Source organism: Chiloscyllium punctatum, chromosome 10 (genome assembly GCF_047496795.1).
Source record: "Chiloscyllium punctatum isolate Juve2018m chromosome 10, sChiPun1.3, whole genome shotgun sequence".
Taxonomy (NCBI): Eukaryota; Metazoa; Chordata; class Chondrichthyes; order Orectolobiformes; family Hemiscylliidae; genus Chiloscyllium; species Chiloscyllium punctatum.
In genome coordinates, this window is record NC_092748.1 from 76,501,999 (window position 1) to 76,515,525 (window position 13,527).

Sequence of the window (13,527 nt, forward strand, 5' to 3'; positions counted from 1 at the left end):
GTGAGGACTGCAGATGTTGGAGATCAGAGCCGAAAAATGTGTTGATGGAAAAGCGTAGCAGGTCAGGCAGCATCCAAAGAGCAGGAGAATCGACTTTTTGAGCATGAAGAAGGGCTTATGCCCGAAACGTCGATTCTCCTGCTCCTTGGATGCTGCCTGACCTGCTGCGCTTTTCCAGCAATGTGAAAGGTGACCTGACTTTCTGGTATTGCAGGATATAAAGACTGAGGTTGTGAAATTATAGTTTGACAAAATGTAGGGCGTGTATCGTAAACTCATTAGTTTCTCTATCCTTGAGCAATATCAGGAACAGAAGGAGTAGCTGCACTGTGCTTATCTTAAGGTTGAATACCATAATTCAAGATAACTTGAGTGCTGAATGTAGTCTTAAGTCAAAACAAGCAAAGTTGTTTGTATCATTGTGAAATATAGACTGATTGTTCGGTTGGAGAGAGCACTGTGAGACAATGAAGACTGTGGCAGCCTCTCCATGAATTAATGAAAAATAAACCTTCTAGAAACAAGTCTTGAAGTCTCAGACTAAGTAATTCCTTGACACAGTCTTTGCATGGAATCTTGAAAATTATGTTTTGTCTTGCACGTGGTGGGTATAGGGTCTTTTATCCTGGTGAGTTGTTGTCTGAGCGTGGCTGTCGGTTTATGGGCTGTCATGAATCCCGGTGGTCGGAGAAGTCTGGCTGTCCGTTCTGAGATATCTTTTATGAAAGGTAGCATGGCTAATGAGTTAGGTCGTGGCATGTCCCTTGTCGCGTTTTGTCTGTTAGGTGTCTGTGGATGAAGTTGCGGGGATATTCTGTAGAGGTGTTCTTCTTCTTCCCTTTGTACGTCAGGAGTGCTGCAGTGTGTTGACCTTTTGAACGGGGTCCTAATGCAGCTACTCTTGCGTGTGTTCAGGTGGTTGTTGCTGTAGTTCAGGTCCTGGTTGGTGTGTGTTGCTTTCCTGTAGACTTTTGTGGTGCATTCACAGTTCTATATTACTTTACCATCACATCCAGAATTGAGAGTTGATTGTTAGTTTTGTTCTCTCTTGTAAATCTGATCCCTGTGAGCATGGTATTGATAATCCAGTGTGGTTTCTCAATTTCTGATCTCATAATGCCAACAAAAGTGTCATCCATGTATCTGATCCAGAGTTTGGGTTGAATTTGTGGGAGGGCTGTTTGTTCCAGTCTTTGCATCACTGGTACTGCTATGAACCCAGAGATAGGTGAGCCCACAGGTGTTCCATTGATCTGGTCATATATTTCATGGTTTCTCCATTCGACTGCTTCCACTCATTGTTTGATCCAACTGAGTGTTACCAGCATTTTCTGTTATTATTTCCGAGAATGTGAACTCTGACTAGGTCTGCTGTGATTTTTGGTTTACTGCAATGAACCATTTCTCTTTCTTTTAGTTTACAGATCTTTTAGACTTCAGATCTGCCAACTCATTTCTCATCTCTGCCTTGTGACTATGATCTGTCTCTGATTAAAATTTGCATAAGACTGTTATAAACAAAATATTGACATATTTTTTGTAGAATAAGAAAAAGCATTTAATCATGTTTATCACTAAAAAGGTAATAGATGTGTTGCTGAGATGTGACATTGATAGTGAAGATCTGATAATCGATTTGCATAAATCTGCTATAAACAAAAACATTGACATATACTTAGAGTCATAGAGATGTATAGCATGTAAACAGACCCTTCGGACCAACTCATCCAGGCCGACCAGATATTCTATACTAATCTAGTCTCATTTGCCAGCACTTGATCCATATCCATCCAAATTCTTCCTATTCGTATACTCTTCCAGATGCCTTTTAATTGTTGTAATTGTACCAGCCTCCACCACTTCTGGCAGCTCGTTCCAAACACTCACTACCCTCTGCGTGAAAAAGTTGCCTCGTTTAGGTGCCTTTTAAATTTTTCCCCTCTCATCCTGCTGTAAAATATGTTCTCTCTTGCCTGAGAGAAGAGGTTACAATCATTACCAGAGTGCAATGGATTTTGATGGATCTTTGGCAGCCTTTCTGTGTCATTTACCCATTTAAGTGGAGTCCATGGATGGGAGGTTGCCTTCCGTGATGGTCTGGGCAGTGCACACAACCTTCCGTAATTTCTTGTGGTCCTGGTCAGAGCAGTTGCCACACCAGGCGGTTATGCACCCAGACAATCTGCTTTCTATGGTGTACCTGTAGAAGTTGGTGAGGATCCTTATGGTCATGCCAAATTTCCTGTTAGTGGTTTGAAGTGGTAATTGAGGGACAGTCATTTATCCAACGTTTCATGGTTTCTACATTTGCACTGCTTCCACTCAAGTTGTTTGATCCAGCTGAATGTTGTTAGCATTTTCTGTTGTTATTTCTGAGTATGTGAATTCTTACTTGGTCTCCTGTGATTTTACTTAACTGCAATGAACTATTTCTCCTACATTGTTTGATCATGTTTATCATAAAAAAAGTAATGTGTTGCTGAAATGTGACATTGATAGTGGAGATATAAGAATTCAAAGTCTCTAGGTTCTAAATAGTGAAAATTGGTCTAGAAAGAAGCAATGAAATGTATTTTGAATAAAAGGAAGAGTATTGTAAACAACATTATTTGCTTTGTATACAGAACAAATAATTAGGATTATTTAGAATTCCAGGGCTAAAAATTGGAGGCAATAACAATTTGATAGTATGCTGATGTGCACAGTGCTACTTGCAGATTCAGATATGGGCGAATAATATTGTAGATCAACTAAAGTCTATAAGTTCAGAATATTGATTGTGTGTCCACCAAAACGTTAATAGAATGGGAGATAAAAATGAATACATTAAAGAAACTAAAATGAAGACTGAAGTGAATGATGTTACCTGATATAAATGTTTAAATTAGCTACTTAGGACAATGAAGACAGATGATGACAAATGCAGTGCAGAAGTTAGAAAAAAGATAGAGATAGCCAGCAATACTTTTGTGAAGATGGAAAATCTTTTTAATAAGAAAACCAAAGATTTGACATTTTATGTCCTACCTTGTATGCGGACAGGAGCTCGCATACAACTGTGCTCATAAAGGGGAAGAGTATCCAACCGAGGGTAGCTGTTTTAAAAAGGCAGGCACAGATGAGAGACTGAATTTTGCTTTCCTACTGGCAGCATATTAAAAGGAGGCAAGTTGTAGCGGGAGTGACCCTTTTGGAGAATGGCTGTGACCCTGAGGTCAAAGTGTTTAAGGTCAAAGTGTGGGCTTTGAGGAGGGCAGGTAACATTAAGATAGAGCAAAGTAAGGTCATAGTCATAGAGTCATAGACCCATATGGCGTAGAAATAGACCGTTCGTCCAATCAGTCTACGCCGAACATAGTCCCAAACCAAACTAGTCCTACCTGCCTGCTCCAGGCCCATATCCCTCCAAACCTTACGTAGTCATGTATACATCCAAATGTCTTTTAAATGTTGTAATTGTACCTGCATCCATCACTTTCTCAGGAAGTTTGTTCCACACATGAACTACAATGTTACTTTAAAAAATTGCCTCTAATGTCTTTTTAAATCTCTCTCCTCTCACTTTAAAAATGTGTCCTCTAGTCTTGAAATCTCCCATCCTAGGGAAAAGACAGCTACCATCAACTCTATCTATACCCCTCATTATTTTATAAACTTCTATCCGATTGCTTACGTTCCAGTGAAAATTTCTTTAAATCTAGTAGTTACCAGAGGGGTAGTAATGGCAGTTGGAATGGTGTGCTCCTCCTGTGAGATATGGGAGATCAAGGAGAAGTCATACGTCCTTAACAATTGTCTCCAGGAAATTCTGTCAAACTGCATGGATCGGTTGGAGCAGCAGTTGGACTCATTGAGAAGTGTACAGGAGGCAGAAAGTTTATAGGTAGAAGTTTCAGGATTTGGTTGTGCCAAAGGTTCAGTCAGATACATGATTGGCAAGAGGGGCAGGCAGGAATGCAGGAATACCCTGACGCTATTGTCAAACAAGTATACCATTTTGAAGAAAGTGAGGAATGCAGATACTGGAGATCAGAGTCAAAAAGTTCGGCACTGGAAAGGCACAGCCGGTCAGGCAGCATCTGAGGAGTAGGAGAGTCAACGTTTCGAGCATATGCTGTTCTGATACCAATGGGGAGAAAGGGGGAAGATATGGACCCTCATAAGATAGCAAAAGCAGCAGCCAAATCAGTGGCCCCACGATGAACTGCTGTACAACAGGGAGGATTGAAGTATAGGTAAGTGGTGTAATGGGGATTCTGTGGCCATGAGCAAGGCTCCAAGATGTTGGGCACAAGAATTCTGAAAAAGGAGGTTGAGATATCTGTATTGGTAGTTATGATGTGAGCAGGAAGAGAGACAAGATCCTGCAAAGAGAGTTTAATGAGTTAAGTAGAAAGATGAGCAAGACTTCTAGGCTTTTAATCTCTGGATTACTCCCTTTGCTATTTGCTAGTTAGGCCAGAACTGTGAAGATATGTGGATGAATCCATGGCTGCAGAGCTGGTGTAGGAGGGAGGGCATTAGAAATCTGCATTGTTGTGATCTCTTCCAGGGCAGGAGGGACAGATACAAGAAGGACATGTTGCACCTAAACAAGAGGGGCACTAATATCCTTGCAGGGAGGTTTGCTAGTGTCACTCAGGAGGATTTCATCTCGTGTGGTAAGGGGTTGGGAACCAGAACAGTTGGCCACCAAGTGGAGCGATTGAGGAAAAAGTACAGTTTAAATCAATTAAATTTAATAGGAAGAATAGGCCGGACAAGGTTAATGAATGTGGTGAGACTGAAATGTATTTCAGGTAAGCTTAGAGCACTGGATTAGTACAAGGAACTAAAACATTGAAACTTGTTTGAGCAAAGGTCAGGGGTGGCAGTTCAATGTTGCAGGGTTTAGATATTTAAGGCATTTTAGAGGGAATGCAAAGCAGTGGGGGGGGGGGGGTGGCATTGCAGACTGAGGCTGCACTAAAACAGGACTCTTGGTGGTATTGTCTATCAAGGCTATATGAGTAGAACTCTGGAATAAGATAAGTGCAGTCATTATGATGGGGTTATGCTATATGCCTTCCAGTAGCCAGTGGGAGATAGAGAGGCACAGATATGTAGGCAGATCATGGAATGATGTGAAAACTGCAGGGTTGTTGTAGTGGGTGATTTTCACTTCTCCAATATTGATTGGGCAGCCTTAGTAACAGGGGCTCAGACGGAGCAGAATTGGTTAGGTGCATCCAGAAGGGCTGCTAAAAGCAATATATAAATAGTCCAGCAAGGGAAGAGGCCATATTAGACCTTGTATTGTGTGGTGTACCTGACCAGGTGATTGAAGTTTTAGAGGGGGATCATTTTGGAAACAGTGATCACAATTCCATAAGATTTAAAGTAGTTATGGAAAAGGATAAATGTGCTATATTAAGGGAATGTTAATTACAACAGTATTAGGCAGGAACTGGAGAAATTGGATTGGGGTGGCTGTTTGAGGGTAAATCCACATCTGACATATAAGAGTTTTTTAAATGCCTATTGATTGGAGTTCAGGGCCAACACGTTCCTAGGAGGATGAAAGCTGAAGAAGGCAAGATTTAGGAATGCCGCATGATGAGATTCTGAAACTCTTTTGTCAAAAAAGAAAAGGAAGCATATGTAAGATTTAGGAAATTGAAATCAATCAAAGCTCTTGAGGAATATAATGAAATCAGCAAAGAACTTAAACACAAATTTAGGAGGGTTAGAAGGTGTCATGAAATGTCCTGGGTAAGTAGGTCTAAGGAGAATCCCAAGACATATTAGGAGCAAGGGGAAGCTTAGGGAAAGTGTAGGTCAAGGATAAAGGAGAGAATTTATGCCTGTGCCTAAAGAGTATTCAGCACCGGGATTAACCAAGAAGTGGACATGGATGATGGATAGATTAAGAAGGAGTATGTTGATATTCTAGGTCATATTGATATTGAGGAGGAGGTTTTAGGTGTCTTGAAAATATTGAGGTAGATAGGTCCTGGGGCCTGATGGGATCTATCCCAGGATACTGAAGGAGGCAAGGGATGAAATTGCTAAGGCCCTGTCAGAGATCTTTGTAGCCACAGGTGAAGTCTCAGAAGATTGGAGAATAACCCAAGTTATTCCTTTGAGAAGGGCAACAGAAATAATTAAGGAAATAATAGACAGGTGAGCCTTACATCGGCGAAAGGGAAATTAGTGGAGAAGATTCTTAGGGACAGAATTTACTTGTATTTGGAAAAGAATAGGATTATTAGGTATAGTTAGCGTGGCTTTGTGCAGGGAATGTCTTGTCTATCAAATTTTGATTTTTGTTTGAGGAAGTGACAAAGATGGTTGAAAGTAGGGCTATGGTTGTTGACTGTATGGATTTATGAAAGAATTTGACATGGTCCCACATGGTAGGCAGGTCCAGAAGGTTACGTTATGTGGGATGCATAATAGATTTGTAAATTAGACACAAAATTGGTATGGTCATAGAAGACCGATTAGTTGTGGAGGGGTATTTTCCTGACTGGAGGTCTGTGACCAGTGATGTTCTGCAAGGATCAGTGCTAGGACCTCTGTTTGTCATATATAAATGACTTGGATGAAAATGTAGGTTGTCTTATTGGTAAGTTTGCTGACAACATGAAAATTTGGATATGTGGATGGTGAGGAAGGTTGTAAAAGGATACAGCAGGATATCAATTGGAAAGTTGGGCGGAGAAATGGCAGGTGGGGTTTAATCTGGACGAGTGAGAAGTAGTGCATTTTGGTGGGTCAAATGCAAGTGAAAGGTATATACTAAACGGTAGGACCCTAAGCACTGATATACAGAAGGATTTTGGACTATAGGTCCATAGCTCCCTGAAAGTGGCAACACAAGTGGATAAGATTGTAAAGAAGGTGTATGACATGCTTGCCTTCATTGATCAAGTTATTGAATATAAATTTAGCTAGTCTTGTTTCAGCTTTATTAGGCTACATTTGGTGTATTCTATGCAGTTCTGTTTGCCACACTGTATGAAGGAAGTGGGGACTTTCGAGAGGGTGCAAAAGGGGTTTACTACGGTTTTACCTAGATTAGAATGCATTAGCTATAAGAAGAGGTTGGACAAACTTGGATTGGTTTTGCTTGTATGTTGGAGGCTGAGGGATGACCTGATGGAAGTACATAAAATTATGAGAGGCATGGATAGTCAGTCTTTTTCCCAGGGTGGAAATGTCAAGTACTATGGAGCATAGATTTAAGGTGAGAAGGTGGAAAGTCTAATGGAAATGTGAGACAAGTATTTTTACACAGAAGGTGTCTGGAATGTGCTGCCAAAGGATGTAGTAGAAGTTGTTACAATATCACTATTTAACAGGCAGAGAATCTAGGATCCCATTTGTAGGCAGATGGGATTAATTTAGAACAGCATCAAGTTCAGCGCAAACATAGCCGAGAGGCCTGTTTCTGTTTTTTTCTGCTGTGCCCATACGTGCCTGCAAAGAGTTAGGTTATTTGTCATCTTGAGCCTGCTCTGCCATTAAATAAGGTCATGGCTGATCTCAAAACTGCAATCCAATCAATAACTTAAACTTTCACCCCATGTTTAACAGATTTAAAGACCTGATCTAAAGGTTACATTTTAACCATTTCATCTGCACTTCCTGCAATTATGTAATTGGTTTGTAACCCAATGGAGATAATCTACTTCTGACTAAGTGTGTAGTTCTAGATGATGCATATATTCCTTATATGTGTGACAACTGACTTTGAAATCTGAGTGTCAGACTCTGCATGTATGCTAATGAGATCCAGTGGTCTTTTCAGTAATTTTTCAATTTCTCTACCACATCTCCCTATTTCTTCATGTTCTTTGGATTTTGGGGCATCTACCTTTTCTCATATCTAGTTCGCAACAAGCAAAAACTTAAACCAACTAAATATTGAAGGATGAGCTATTATATTTGGTCCATATTGCAAACACTGTTGCACTCCTCGTTTACTGGCTGTGGCTGAATTAGAGCCTTTGCGACCTAACTGTTGAGTCTGAAATGACCTATTTGCTCCATTACAAAGTTTGCCTACTTTAAGTTTTAGCATTGACCAACCTTGTTTGTGCCTTGGTTCCATCTCCTTTGCTACTTTTGCACTGTTTCACTGTTCTGCTGTTTGTCTGTCTAACCTTTTAAATTGAATTCAGCCAAACCTCTGCCTATATTGTTACTCAGACTAGTCCCATTTTTTTGTTGACCATCCTACATTGCCTCCTGGTGTGGAAAACACCCTCTGAAAATTCTGATTGTTTTTGAATCTGTGTGTGGTATTGCTATTTTTGAACTCTGTAAACTATACCCTTAAATCATCTCTGTACAGGTTCAATTTTAATCCTATGCATATTCTGGATTCACTTGCTCTGCTGTGCCTTCAGCTGCTGATGCATTAAGCTTTTTTTAACTGAGCTGTGGGATGAGGGCACTACTGGATTTGACTGTATTATTGACAGTCCCTTGTTGCCCTTGAGAACGTGGTGATGAGCTGCCTTTAGAGCTGCTACAGTCTGTGTAGGAAGACCTACAATGCCATTAGGGAGGAAATTCCAGAACTTTGACCCAACAACTGTGAAGAAATGGCAATGCATAGCCAAGTGAGTGGCTTGAAGGGGAATCTGCAGGTGGTGATGTTGCATGTACTTGTGGCCCTTCTCCTTCTTGATGGTATTGGTCACGGGTTTGGAAGGTGCTGTTCAGGTTTAGATGAATTCCTATAGTGCATTCTATAGATGATGCACACTTCTACTGAGTGTCTGTGGTGGAAGGAGTGAATGGCATCACATCTACAAGCAATCAACCATGCTGCTTTATCCTGGATGATGTCAAGCTTCTTGAGTGTTGTTAAAGTTACTCCCCACCTGCCTGGATGGGTGCATTCCATTCCACTCCTGATTTGTGCCTTGTAGATGATGGACAGGATTTGGGGACCAGTAGGGGAATTACTCATTGACATATTTCTAGCCTCTGACCTGCTCTTGTAGCCATTATTTATTTGGAGAGTCCAGTTCAGTTTCTGGTCAATGGTAACCTCCAGAATGTTGATTGGGGGGATTCAGTGATGGTGATACCACTGTATGTCAAGGAGGGGGATGTTTATGTTATCTCTTATTGGAGAAGTCACTGCCTGGTAATTGTGTGGTGTGAATGTTACTTGCTACTTTTTCTGTTTTAAGTCTGGATAATCTTCAGGTCATGTTGCATTTGAACACGGACTGTTTCAGTATCTAAGGAGCATCAATTGTGCAATCATCAGCGAACATTACCACATCTGACCTTATGATGAGAGGAAGCTAATTGATTTAGAAGCAGCTGAAGATGCTCGGACCATAAACCATAAGATATTGGAGTTCACTTAGGCCATTTGGCCCATTTAGTCTGCTCTGCCTTTTGATTATGGCTGATATGTTTGTCAATCCATTATACAGTCAGACAGCATGGAAACAGCCCCTTCTGTCCACCTCATCAATGCTGACCAGATCTGAACAACAACCCTGTACCATAGTACTCTATTTCAAAACAATTTTGAATTCATTTGGCTAGCTCTTCCTGGATCCCATGTGATCTATTAACTTTACTAACCAGTCTACCATGCAGAACCTTGTCAAAGGCCTTGCCAAAGTCTGTGTAGCCAACGTCTAATTGCCTTCTGTTTTCTCCCTTGAACCCTTGATCTCCTTACAATTCAAGAACTTATCTGTTTCTGATTTAAATATACTCAATAATTTGGCCTCCACAGCCCTCTGTAGCAGTGAGTTCCGCAGGGATTAACCATCCTCTGGCCTAAAACACTATCTGAGAGACTCGTGCAGAAATGTCCTGTCTTCAGGCTGAGATGATTGACCTTCAACAGCCAGGACCATAAGTCTGTAAGTTAGCTCGCTGAGCTTGAAGGTGTGTTTTCAGACGTTTTGTCACCATACTAGGTAAAATCATCAGCGAGAGTCTCTGAAGTGCTGGTGGTATGCCTTTCCTCTCTATTTATAGGTCTTGGCCTATTTATACATCTGTAAGACTTCTTGTGCATGTCTTTGTTTTGCTTAGCAGGAAACTTGCCACCAGGATACATGAACACTAACTGGCTGTCAAAAGACACGACCTACTCTCACAAGTTTCCAAACGTACAGACAAAGAAGGACACCACTTTGACTGGGACAACACACGCATCTTAGGATAGGCGAAACAAAAACACGCATGATACTTGTTCGAGACATGGTATTCAGTAAGCACATCGACTGAGATCCTATCTACTTTGCCTTGAAAAAAAAGAACCAGAAATGCCATTACTCATCTTAAGCAATCAAGACCAATAAATAGAGAGGCGAGCTAATTTAAAGACTTATCATCAACCTAAGTTATAAATCTTCTCAAAGTTCAATAACTGGGACCATCTTCCTTTGTGCTAGATATGACTCCAGTCAGTGTAGAGTTTTTAGATTAGATTAGATTATCTGTAGTATGGAAACAGGCCCTTTGGTCCAACAAGTCCACACCGACCCTCTGAAGACCAACCTACCCAGACCCATTTCTCCCACCCAGCCCCATATTTACCCCCAACTAATGCACCTAACACTATGGGCAACTTAGCATCGCCAATTCGCCTGATCTTCACATCTTTGGATTGTGAAAGAAAACCGGAGCGCCCGGAGGAAACCCACGCAGACATGGGGAGAATGTGCAAACTCCACTCAGTTACCTGAGGCTGGAATTGAACCCGGGTCCCTGGCGCTGTGAGGCAGCAGTGCTAACCACTGAGCCACCATGCCACCCCCGATTCACATTTTCTCTGGATCTTTGCTGCATTTGACCAAATGTGATATCAATGGTGTCAAAGGCAGGCCACATTTGGAGTATTGTGTGCAGTTTTGGGCCCTCTATCTCAGGAATGTTATACTGTCATTGGAGCATGTTCAGAGGAGGTTTATAAGAGTGTTTCCAGGAATGAAAAGTTTAACATATGAGGACTCTGAGTCTATATGTGGTCCAGGTGGATGAGCGGGGCTCTAATTGAAACTTACAGAATATTGAATAGCCTGGACAGAGTGGACGTTAGGAAGATGTTTTCATTGGTAGGAGAGATTAGGACTTGAGGGCACAGCCTTATAAAGGAGGGGAAGACCTTTCAGAATAGAGATAACGAGTAGCTGCTTCAGCCAGAGAGTGGTGAATCTGTGGAATTCATTGCCACAGAAGGCTGTAGAGGCCAGCTTATTAAGTAGATTTAAGACTGATAGGTTCCTGATTGTCAAGGGGATCAAAGGTTACAGGGAGAAAGCAGGAGAATGGGGTTGAGAAACGTATCAGCCAGGATTGAATGGCAGAGCAGACTTGATGGATTGAATTGCCTAATTTCTGATCCTATGTTTAATGATCTTGTGGCAGATACTGACTCTCCCTTCACATCTGGAATTTGGCTCTTTTGTCCACGTTTGAAGTAAAGCTATAATGAGGTCAGGAGCTGTTGCTCTGATGGGACCCAAGGTCAGTGTCAGTGAGAAGGCCAAGGGCTCTTGAATTCTCTCCCTCCGTCTCTCTACTTCTAGATTGCTGTCTCCTTTTAAAGAGTTCCTTGCATCATCCTGTATATCATGGCTCAATGTCAAAATTTGTATGAAGCACGATAGGGCAATTTCTATGTTAAAGATGTTATGTTATTACAATGTGTTGCTGCCACTTCTGTTCGCAAAAAGTGATATTAATGCTATTTTTGTTTGGTATTTTCTTTTTAGCCAGAACTAGAAGACAGAAAAACTTTGATAATTGTTTGTTTGTTACACATCCATTTTCTCAGCTGATAAAAAGAACAAAATTTCTACATCCTCAAGGCAATGGTGATGAGATGAGCTCTACCTATAGACACTTAAGCTGGGGTACAATTTTGACTATTGATGTCTTCAGTTGTTAACAACTGTGTAAGATATTATCTAACACACCTGTTCAGGGATGCTATTACACTTGGAGCAAGTGGGAATTGAACGTAGGCCTTCCAGACCCAGAGTTAGGTGCACTAACACTGCTCCATAACAAAAGCCCCACCTCGAGAATTGTACTTTTTCCGCAAAATTGAATATTTCCTTAATGTTACAGGTTGGTGAGTGGTAGCCTACAGATGCATAGAAGTCTACAATTTGATAGAAAAAATTTGTATAATTTGGTAACCAACATTATCATCCAAACAGATGTAATTTTTACTGCAGTCCAGGTATCCAATATCCAAACATATGAAAACCAAAACTCTTTTTGGAAGTGGTCACAAACTGACCTGTTAACATGCTAAGTTCTAGCCCTTTTGAAAAGAACTTTGCTTGGCCTGAACAGACCTAGAGGCAATTTTTCTTTTTCAAAGGACCAAACTCTGCATGTCTTCAGGTCTGGTCGGACCTATTAGGGGATTTAAAAACAATTTATCAGTTTTAGGTCTATTTGGGTGAAAGGAAATTTTTTTGCACAAAGGATTCAACAGACTATACTGGCTCTAAATACCAAAAGTAACTGAAGACCAGTTCAGATAATACCCGACCTGCATTGTAAATTATCTCAGCTAAAATTAATTGCCAACTTCACATTTTTGTGGGAGATGGGAAAACTGAGTTCCACTCTGTATGTGACATTTTGTTTCTTATTACAGGGGCGGAAAAAGATAATTTACAACTGGTAAATGCTTTTCAAATCTTAGTAATTAAAACTGTTTTGCCTATGGATGGTAGGGTATACCTTTATTTCAATCCGTTATACTATCACTGTTCTGTTATTTTATTTAAATTTAGATATTCTTGAAAAGAATTGATGAAGGCTTGACTATTAAAGATTAATGTTGGAATTTTGTTAATACTTTGGGATAAAGCAATTGAATATTCTGTGTTGATTAGTGGGCTAAGTGGGAGTTGACATGTATGGAACCCAATTTTGGCTGATAATGAGATTCACATGTTGTCATAAAATGTATTCTCCTGGTGTGCTGAGTAAATGCTAAGGTGCACATGGAGAATAAATGCAACTGTACTGAAGACTTGTACCTTCTGTGAAACTGCCTGTCTTTGCCTTGGCTCTGTTTATCCATGCTTGTCTTGCCTCCAGTGCTGGCTATTCCAATATTTGTGTGATTGGCCTACAATCTTGCACTCTTCCTAAACATCAGGCAATATTGTAAGACCTGTTCATTCAAGCTTGCTGAAGATCAAGCAAGCTACCTTCGCTCCTGGCCCAGTAATGTCTGGGTGTTAAAATTGGTCTTGATGTATTGTATTTTTGCCTTACTCTGGGTGTTTAATTCTCCAACTCTGCCAAACACTTTCAACTCCAGTTGCTTGTGTAGTTCTGATTTTACTAGCTCATTTGCCACATGTTTCCATCTGCCTGGGCCTTAATCTCCAGAATTCACTCTAGAACATAAGAAATAGAAGGAGAAGTAGGCTATTTGACTCTTTTGAGCCTGTCCCAGCCAATCTATAAGGTCATGGCATATATGTTTCAGGCTTCAACTCCTCAATATTTAAAAATCCATGAACTCCTATA